Source organism: Suricata suricatta, chromosome 10 (assembly GCF_006229205.1).
Source record: "Suricata suricatta isolate VVHF042 chromosome 10, meerkat_22Aug2017_6uvM2_HiC, whole genome shotgun sequence".
In the NCBI taxonomy this organism is placed as follows: Eukaryota; Metazoa; Chordata; class Mammalia; order Carnivora; family Herpestidae; genus Suricata; species Suricata suricatta.
The window spans coordinates 126,264,522-126,274,683 of record NC_043709.1 but is presented as its reverse complement, the minus strand read 5'-3'; positions in this window follow the sequence as shown (position 1 = coordinate 126,274,683).

Genomic DNA, 10,162 nt, shown 5'->3' with positions numbered 1-10,162 from the left:
TTGTATTGGCCCATTAGAGTGGTGTAAATATTCCTCTAAGCTGATTTCAAGCTACCAACGTGTATCACAAAGTGTGGAGACTGCACAGCAGGCTCTCACAAATTGGCTACAGCACACCACTGATGTTAACTTATGCACATAAAGCTGTACACCACCTGTACACATAATTTAACAAATACCTGTAAGAAGAATAGCCACATAACCAAGGACAAGAAATAGAACAAGGCCAGAACCCTAGGGGTCCACCACATAATCTTTCCCATCTATGATCAGAATTAACAATATCCTCATTCCCATGGTAATCTCTGCCCTGCTCTTCTTGATGCTTTTACCACTTACATGTCTATCCCTAAACATCCTGATTTAATGTGGCATATTTTGAGTTTTGTATAAATGGAGTTTTACTTTATGTATTTTTTTTGTGGTTTATTTTGCTGAACATTACATTTGTGAGATTTGTCCATGTTGCATGTAGCTACAGTTCACTGATTTTTATTACTGAATAGTATTCCAAAGTATGAATCTATTCAATGATGTGTTCGAACTGGCAGGCACATCTGAGGGGTAAATGATAAGGAATTTTGGAAGCTAGTTGATACCATGTTGGTAGCCTGAAATTGGCCATGGGAAGGATATTTATATATAGAAATTGGCCAAGTGCTACAAATCAGAGCTTTCTCTTCCTGTTGTTAAACACCTGCCAGAATGCTACTGCTTATATCCTATCATGTGTTTATCAATTCTACAGTAAGTGGGCATTTGGTGTGTTTCTAGTTTTTGCCTGTGAACATTCTCTCACATATGTACTGGTAGATACATTCCTAAAGGATAGGCTATCCCCACTCCCCAGAGAAAAATTAAGTCATATGGTATGCACATGTTTAATTTAAGTTAATAATGTCAAGTAAGTTTCCAAAATGTTTGTACCAATTTATGTAGAGCCTCAGCAGTTTTGTTGAGATATTACTCAATAGTCTTGCCATCCCCTGGTATTGTCAGACTTTTAAACTTTTGCCCAAATAGTGGTTGTATACTTATACATCATTATGGTTTTAAGTTGCATTTTCCTGATTCCTGATTCGGTTGCATACCTTTCCTTAAGTTATTTGGCCCATTTAAATATTTCCTTTTGTAAAGTACTTGTTAAAGTCTTCACAATTTTTTACTCTTTTTCCTAGTGACTTTCACACGCTTTTATATATTCTGAATATTCTAGTACAAGTAATGCTATAAATTTTCCTCTTCTTTTTTATCTCTTCCTGAAGTTTGTTAGCATAGTTGCTATGCCATTAACAAAAATACCTTTTTTATGGTTTGTGTGGACAGATTAATACAGACTTTCCAATTACTATGATGTGTGCATGAATTTTGCATGATAGACTTCAGCCCTTGGGAATAATTTCATTCCTCTTGATCATGAGCTATAATTCATAGATGGAGTATAGAGATTCTGTTTCTGCGAGTCTCAAAGAGACAGAGAGAAGGGGGAGAAAATTCTGCTCGGGTTGTGCATGGAATCCTATACTCTACTCTCCTGCCTCAAATATTTTTTAATATCTTGGGTCCAGTCTGTCTAGCCAGTGCATTTCATTCTCTTGGGTTCTAGAAACATCTGTAAATTAGCACAGTACTCTGGGAGATAGCCTATCCCAAACACTCTCTACATCTGCTAAGTTTCCATTAATACATAACAGAGAAGAGAGAAAAGGAAGCAAAGATTACTGTGGAATCAAAAGACAAATGGCTTACTCTTCTCAGGCTGCCCTAACAAAGTGCCACAGACTAAGTGGCTTAAAGAAACCAAACATTTGTTTCTCGCAATTCTGGAGGCTGGGAAGTCCAAGATCAAGGCATCAGCAGAGGGTGTCTAGCGAGAGTCCATTCCATAGACCACTGTCTCTCACTGTGTCTATATTGTAGAAGGGGCAAGAGAACTCTCTGGTGTTTATAAAGGCACTGATCCCATTCTTTGGGTCTGTCATCCTACTAAAGTTCTCCCTAACTGCATGATCAGGAAAAGCTCAAGACATCTACCTGCCCCAGCCAATGAGTAGGGAGAAGTGATAGGCAAGTGACTCCCATTTCAGTGTCCAACCAGAATTACATATATCACTTCCACTCATTTCACTGGGCAGAACTTAGATGTAGATTCACACCTAGTTGCAAGGAAGGCTGGGAATTGTAGTCTTTAGCTGAGCCAAAACTTGATGTGCTCTAGTAATAAAAAAAAGGAGAAGGTCTGTGAAGAGTCAAGTGTCTTTTCCACAGGTCTCCAATCAGCCTGCCTGGTGACAACATCCTGAGTTACAGGGAAGTGACTTACCCCTGCTTCTATCTCTGGTCTCACCTTCTCTATAAGTATTTTTCTCCCCTTCTTGTTTCCGCCCTTATTCCCTTCTTGGGTTCTTCTGGCCTGTTGAGATATCAGGCCTTCATAAATTGTTCAGATGAATTCTTTCAGAGCCCACAAGGCTCTATAGAGTAGGAACTGTGGAAAGCCTAAGGATTATCTTGAGGCAGATTGTACCAATAGTCCTTTGATTGCTTGGTAAGTGATAAAAACTAATTTTCGTTTTCCCAGGATTTGGGGTTTGGCCAAGGAAAAGGAATGTGCTTGAGGAAAATGGAGAGAAACTCGAGAAGGGGGCTGGATTACTTAAAACAGTAGGTGTTGATCACTGGTTCTTAAGGTTATGGTCACTCAGGGAGCTTCAAGTCACCACCAAGGCTAAGAACCACCAATTTAAGTTTATAGAGAGAAAACATCCCCACTTTGCAAACTCAACTGCAAACCTGGTAGATAGGGATGGCCAAGGTCCCTGCATCACATCAGTGACTATATTTCAACTCTGGCAGTTCAGAATCCCCTAGAAGCCTCCTATAAATGTTTGTGAACCATAAATGACCATTCAGGTTGTAAGACAGAAGCCAGAATATTGTGATAAGCCAATTACCTGGAAATGAGAAGCAAAGCAGTGAATCTGATTCTTATTTTACTTGTTACATCTGTCAGCTGTCCCTCTACTCTCTCTTCGAGAAGCTTCTCTTGTCCCCAGGGCCACATCTATTTCCCTGATATTGTTGCCAACAGTAGGGAACAAGAGGGCAGCTGGAGAATTGGGTCTATAGAGGGACTTGAATACCCTGGAGTAGTTACCATTTCTAAATCCTGTCTTTTGTGTGCCTCCTTTGAGAAAGTAAATAATCACATATGAGAGCAGTCATCTTTGGAGGGTGGTGGGTGCATTGAGAAGAGGGGGCCTCCACAGACCCTACCTCCACTGAACACATGTACTCCCAACACCTACCTCTTTTCTCCTTGACATTTTGGATTTTCCCCTTTGTTCTTTCCATGCCAACTCCATATCTCCTTTGACTGATGTGGCCACTAAGAATCATCTCCATGTTTGGCTTCTGAGACTTTGTTCTTATTTATCCTTCTACCATTCTGAAAGCAACGTATCTACCTTCTTACAGTCACTTCATGCCCAAGAGACCAGGGCTCAGCTCTCCTCTTATTTTAATTTCTACTAAGAAGAGATTTCACTTCTCCATTGCATAACAGGACCCTCAAGTACTACATGAAGGACTCAACATGTGGTCCATCACAAGAGAAAAATACAGAAAGTAAGTGTAAGCATCTAGAAAAATTTTACCAAGTTGACATTGCTGCAACATCCAAGTGGGTTATTTGGAACTTTGCATGCTATTTCCCACTACCAGCCCCCCTTCCAGTTGCTAAAGTGAACACTGGAGTTGCTAAAGCAATTTGGGTAGAGTGATTACCCACATGGCATGCAAGTTCTTAGTGCATTATAGTTGCAACACATAGGATGTAGGATGACTTATGTCTTGCTTTGTCTGGGACAATCCCAGTTTAAAACTCTTGAGTGAGCATAAGTATGTTAGAGTTCTAATTCAAATACATTTTTACCTTAGGGATATAATGCAGTGATTTATTTCATAAGCTCTTTGTGTCTTGTGAGTTATATATGAATCATAATGGAGAAATTCCCTCAATTAGTTGAGAGCCCTTAAAAGTAACTTGCAAAAAAAAAAAAGTAACTTGCTACTATGAGACTTCATAGGATTCAAGGAGATGGAAAAGGGTGATGCTTTCTTTGCAATGTAAGTTCTCTGTAAATGACAAATAGATATGTCTTGGCCTGCCATTACTGCCTATGCGGTCTCATTGGGAAGGCACTAACAGTCCAACTTGCCTACAAACATATCTCCCCTTACTCTGTTTTTATGTCTAAAACTTTTACCTTCAGGGCTGTTCTGTTAAATTTGGGAGATCTCTGTTAAAAGGCAAATACCATAACTTAGAGAGCTAAACCCCAAGAACATCTTAGTGCCAGGATTCAGAGCCCTAGAAGAATGGAATATGCATATTTAAGAAAATTTTGAGTCAAAGAACAGAGCAATAGAACACTTATTGAGGAAGGCAGGACAGTAGCATCCAGTAACGTGGGGGAGGTTGAATTAGGAGGCCATTGGGCACCAAGAGAGAGTGAGGAAGCACCTCTACTCCCTAACTTGGCCCATCATTGGTCTGAGGTCATTGTGTATAACAGAAAGCCAAGTGCAACTTTGCAACTCCTCTGAAAAGTTCAACTGAGGCTCAAAGTTAAAAGGTTCTAGATAAGTACACTTATCTTCAACAGAGAGTTGGCTAAGGAACTCCTCCAGTGTTTGAGGCTTTGATACAAAATACCACTCCATCCCCTTTACCTTCCTCTTGTCACCATCAAAAGAGAAATGAAAGGGGTGAAAATCGAAGCTGTGGTTACCTTGCTGGGCAATGCCATGTTCACAGTGGTAAATTGTCTGTAGGGGTGAAGAGGTGAGCCTTCCCTTCACAGAGGCCAAGTGGCAGAGATAAGGGTACAAGCAAGAAAGAGACTAGCATTTCTGTTTCCAGGTGAGCTTCAGTTCGGGCTCCCCTTCTCGGGGAAGAACACAATTTAGTTATCCATGCCAAAGAATGGCTGATCCCAGTCCATGATGCCTAACCATGAATGGATCTCTTTAGTGTGGGGGGTACCTAGCATAGCCTTTTGGTTTCTTTTTATCTCCCAGAGTTGGCCTTTAACTGAAATTCTGTGACAGAAAAAGTTGCCACCAACACTTTTTGACACTGACCCTTGATTTTTCCCACCCCCCTCAATTGCCATTATTTCTAGGAATTGAATTGAAGAATGAAGGCTCTCCCTACTTGAGCAATATGTGGGAAGCAGGGTCTGAAATGAGCCATGAGGATATTCAGATGCTGACACAAATGATACCCTGGTTCAAACCAGGGCAGGCAGGTGCAAGGTGGGCACGGGGCCTTTAGCAGGGAAGATGGTGCATCAACAAGCCCATGGGCATGGCAGGAATGGCTGTGTGCCTGGTGGATTTGGGGGAGTAGAGAGACTTTATGGCCAGTTTGGAGCCAAAAACATGGAAAAGAGCCCTTAACGTCTGCCAAACTTGGCAGCACTCAGTATTGCTGGCAGGCCCAGCTAGAAATCTGTTTACCTAAATGAATGAAGCATCAGATGAGGTTTGTGGTGGAAAAGAGCCATGATTCTTCATCTAAATTTTGAATTAGAGGGAGACACAAAGCTCATTTAATGGAATGTGAGACTCTGGTGACTCTCGGGCAGAAATTGGAGTCTGGGGTGCAACCTTGTTTAGTTGATGGAGAAGTAATCCCAGGGGAAAGCACTTTGTGGCCAGAGTATTAGGGAAATCAGGGTTAACCCAGAATTAGAAATTTGGTATTCTTTGCTTTTTTTTTCTCCTCTGATTTTTTTCTTTTGAATTTTATTTAAATTGTTTGTTAGACAAAAATTTATAAATTGGCAAATTCTTACTTTTCTTGGCAATAAGGATTCCACTAGGGTATGAAGATGACTAAGAAGTGGGCATTAAAGTTTTTATGACTGTATTACCCAGAATTCTTTAGAGAAACAGAATCAATAGAACGCATGGATGGATATATAGGTCTAAAAGGAATTTTGCCATAAGATATTGGCTATGTCTATATCTATCTATATATCTATACCTATATATTCTTAGTTATTATAAGGTATTGGCTCACACTGTTAAGGAAGCAGAAAAGGCCATGGTCTGTCACCTGTATGTTGGAGACACAGGAAATCCAGTCATGCATTTCCAAGGCTAGAGAGCCAATAGTGTAAATTCCACTCCAAACCTGAAGGCGTGGGAACCAGGAACACCAAAGGCAAGAGAAGACCAATGTCTGAGCTCATTGAGTTAGTCACAGAGTGAATTCAACCTTCCTCTGCCTTTTTTTCTAGTCAGGCCTTCAGTGAATTGAGTGATGTCCACCTGCATTGGGAAGGGCCATCTGCTTTACTCAGTCTACCAATCCAAGTGCTAACTCCTTTCAGAAACATCCTCTCTGACACATTGACACACTAGAAATAATGTTTAACTGGCTGTCCACTCATGTCCCAGTCAAATTGACACACAAAGTTAATCATCATAATGCATAATGTATGGGGAGCCATCATGAACTATAAACCAGCTCTCCATGGAAAGAAATACCCCTAATTTGTATCATTCACTGATTTCTGTGGTGCAAATATTCTGATCATTACCAGTTTCCAGCTCCAGTGAAGTCACTGAGCACTGAGCTGGGAAGAGATGCACACAGTTGGCTCTCACAAAGTGTCCGTATGCTCTGGCTTCAACACAGCATGGGTTGGGAGCAAACATTTGAGACCAAACAGAAGTCTTGTAGACTAGTCACAATAACTACTCTACTAGAGAGGGGTGGAAAGGCTAATTTGGGGCATCCATATTTTTGTGGTAGGGGTTTTGGAACGTTTTTGAAAACTAAGCCACCTTCCTTGGTTCTAATATTAGTATCTTCTCGGATTGTCTTTGGGATTTAGGGAATCTCAAACTACCTCTCACATGAAAGTTTACATCAAATCAAACATTCCACAAGCTGGAGAAAACTTTAGGGGTCTTCTATCCCAACTCATTCATTTCAAGATAAAAAACAAAAGCTCAAAATGATAAAGTGACTTATCCATGATCCCATGAAATGTTCTTGTAGAAGCTAAAGTCAGAATCTAGTTCTGCTGACTCTCTAACGGAGCACTGTGTGAGTAGGGGTGTGTGTGTGTGTGTGTGTTTCCAACTACAGTTGGATGCTCCTCAAACATGGAGCTATTAGAGATGAAAACAGAGGCCCCACCTCTGTGTGACACAGGAGGGAAGAGCTCAGAATGGACTGTTCTGGATGGCTTATGAGTGGACATCAGCTCACCAATGTAGAATACATCATTATACCTCATTATTTTTGCTGTGGTAGCATGGCAAGAAGTAGCATTGTGGGAAGGAGAAAAATTAGGTTCTGACCACAAAACAGTATTTGCCTCAGTCAGATTGAACAAAACTGACCGAACTCAAAGCCAGATCTCCGAATGTAAGTTCCATGGATCAGAGAAAAACCATGCCTGACACTAAGCTCTGTAAGAGGCAACCTGCACAACACTTAATAAGACTGTAGGGTTTTCTTTTGTGTGTGTTGGGAGGTGGAGGTGGTGGCAGAATCATCTGAAACTGTGGGGATGAAAAAGAGCAAGACGGTGGAAAGAAGAGAGAAAGTTGCACATTTCTTCCTCAAATACAGAAGACACAGTAGCCATAAAGTCAACAGGGAGAGAGAATCCTCAGAAGGGACCCATCCCTGGTAGTTGGTTTTGAGCTAATTACAAAAGAACTAAAGGATGAGAGATAAGTGGCTATTGTTTAAAGTTGTGGCCATTTAAAGAAATCTTTTTCTCTTCTGCCTTGTCCTATGATGCTAGGAAAAGAAAAGAAAACCTCGGTGGATTCTGAATGGCTAGGGCCATCAAAGATGGAAACCGAGTAATCGTAACCAAGATAACCTCCCTACTGCCCTCCCATTCACCCTTTTCCTTCCATTTTTTAAAACACCAACAGCATTCTTGCCCTTTAGGGATTTCCCCCAGAGAAGCAACTGTTTCCTGCCCCCAGTCACTGAAGTCAGCACAGCTCTGACCATCTCCTAGGAAAGGGATTAATGTTTGTAGACCTTCCTGAGAACCGTGTTGGAAGAGTGCCTCCATGGGTCGTGTGGGGCCCCTACATTAACGTCTACAATTTTCTGTAATGGAGAGATGCTGACATTATCATATGGAAATGCCTTTGTTTGACATTCTCAAATGAAGAATAGAGGTAGGGCAAAACTAAATTTTAGTTGTGTCAAACTCAAGCATCAGTCTCCCTCTCTTTCAAGGCTGCCCTCCTCCTGGCACATATAGTGAAGGTGTAGGTGTTAGCTTTAGAAAGAATTTTTGGCCATATTTCTGGAGTCTGAAAGCTCTCCCATCCCTCAAGGATCCCACTTAATAGGATGCCATTTCCTGCTCCTGGGTACCAGCGGAAGGAGGGATGTGAGCCCTACCACTTTCCCTCCCTGTCTTGCACATTAGGGTCTATACCAGCACCATACAAAACAAGGTGTGCACAAAACACCTCTTTAGATTTGACATGACAACATGGAAGAGAACCACCAAATAAGACTTTCCTCATAGTTTTCCGAAAAAGTGCCTGAGAATTTAACCCTATCTGGACAATGAATTACCTGCATGAAGAATGAGGTGTTTCTTTATGTACTTATATGGGGGAATCTCCAATATGTATTTTTAAGTAAAAAGGTAAAGTTAATAGTACATTGTGTGAGTGTGTCTGTGTGTGTGTGAAAGAATATACAAGAAACCAATACTTTGGGCTGTTTTGAAGAGGAAACCCAGAATGGCTGGGAGATTCAGGTAGGACATCCCCGTTTGTATCCTTTGCTACCCTTTGAGTTTGGAATCATGTGAATGTATTACCAACTCAAAAATTAAAAGTGAAGTTCTCAGTTTTTACTTAATAAAGTATATGGGGTTTTCTGTCCTTTACAAAGAGGAGTTCTGGCTGAGATATCTTTACTGCTATATGTATATTTGGTTTGATTCCAGCTATGAGGCAAATGTCTGTTTCTCACATATGAAATTCTCAATGTTATTTTGTTTTGCTTCCTTAATGAGTTCTGTGTGGATTTCTCAGTTTTTCCAGTTCCCTTGTGCCCTGTACTAAAGAGCTTGGGTAGTTAAATGGAATTTCATCATGGGGATAGAGAGACCTTGTAGTTGTGTGCTAAATATGACTCCCTTCCAAGTCCAAAAGCAAAGTAGTTAAAATTGAAATCTCCCCATGGAATCCCCGTAATAGCACATTCCGGTTCCTATCCTCTTCCCAAGGTCCTTCATCTCATAATTGTCCACCTTGTGGGAATCTTCGCTTACCTAGAGTGTGTATTACAATCCCTTAACATCAACCAACATAGAAGCTCTCACTAGTATTGCTTCTCTGCAAATAGTGTGGCTGAGAGAGTCCTTGGGAATGAGATAGCTCAAAGATCCCAAGCCTAGTTCCATCGCCTACTAGCTATGTGAGTGGGAGCAAGTTAGCCTTTCTGCATTTTCTTTTTTTCATCTGTAAAATGAAGCTCCATTTTATCTTTATAAAATACTCACTCCAGGATGGTTGTGTGGATTCAGTGAGATAACACAGTTTGAAAAGCACTTAACCCAGAAGCAGCTGCAGAGTCGATTACAGCCCTGCCCTCACGTGAGGCCTCTTCACGTGGACCACAAGCCCTTAGCCATAGTTGCATATTCAGCGACCGCTGTCTCCCAACCAGAGTTCGGCTCTTCAGTGGTGCTGAACTTTTTTTTAATAACATCCTGCCCTTCCTGTAGCCTTCGCTTTCTCCATCTTGTAATAATGGTTTAAGGAAAGAACTACTTGGCAATATCAAACAAGGCCACTTGCCCTAAATTAAGTTTTTAAAGCATTTAATTTGGTTCCACTTTGAAGAGGACTAAATGTCTCCCAAGAGATCTGAGAAGTTTATTTCTTTGGGAAGTACACAATTTTGTTCTCTCAGTTTCCTGAAATCGGTTATTCAGGAAGCACTGCAGTTTTGGATTCAATAATTAGAACTCAGGCTCTATCTCAATGATAAAACATCCACCTATACCTTCTCTTTCTCTCCCCCCCTCTTTTTCCCTCTCCCTCTCCCCCCTCTCTTTCAGTCCCTCTCTCTCCCTCTCTCCCCCCTTCCCTC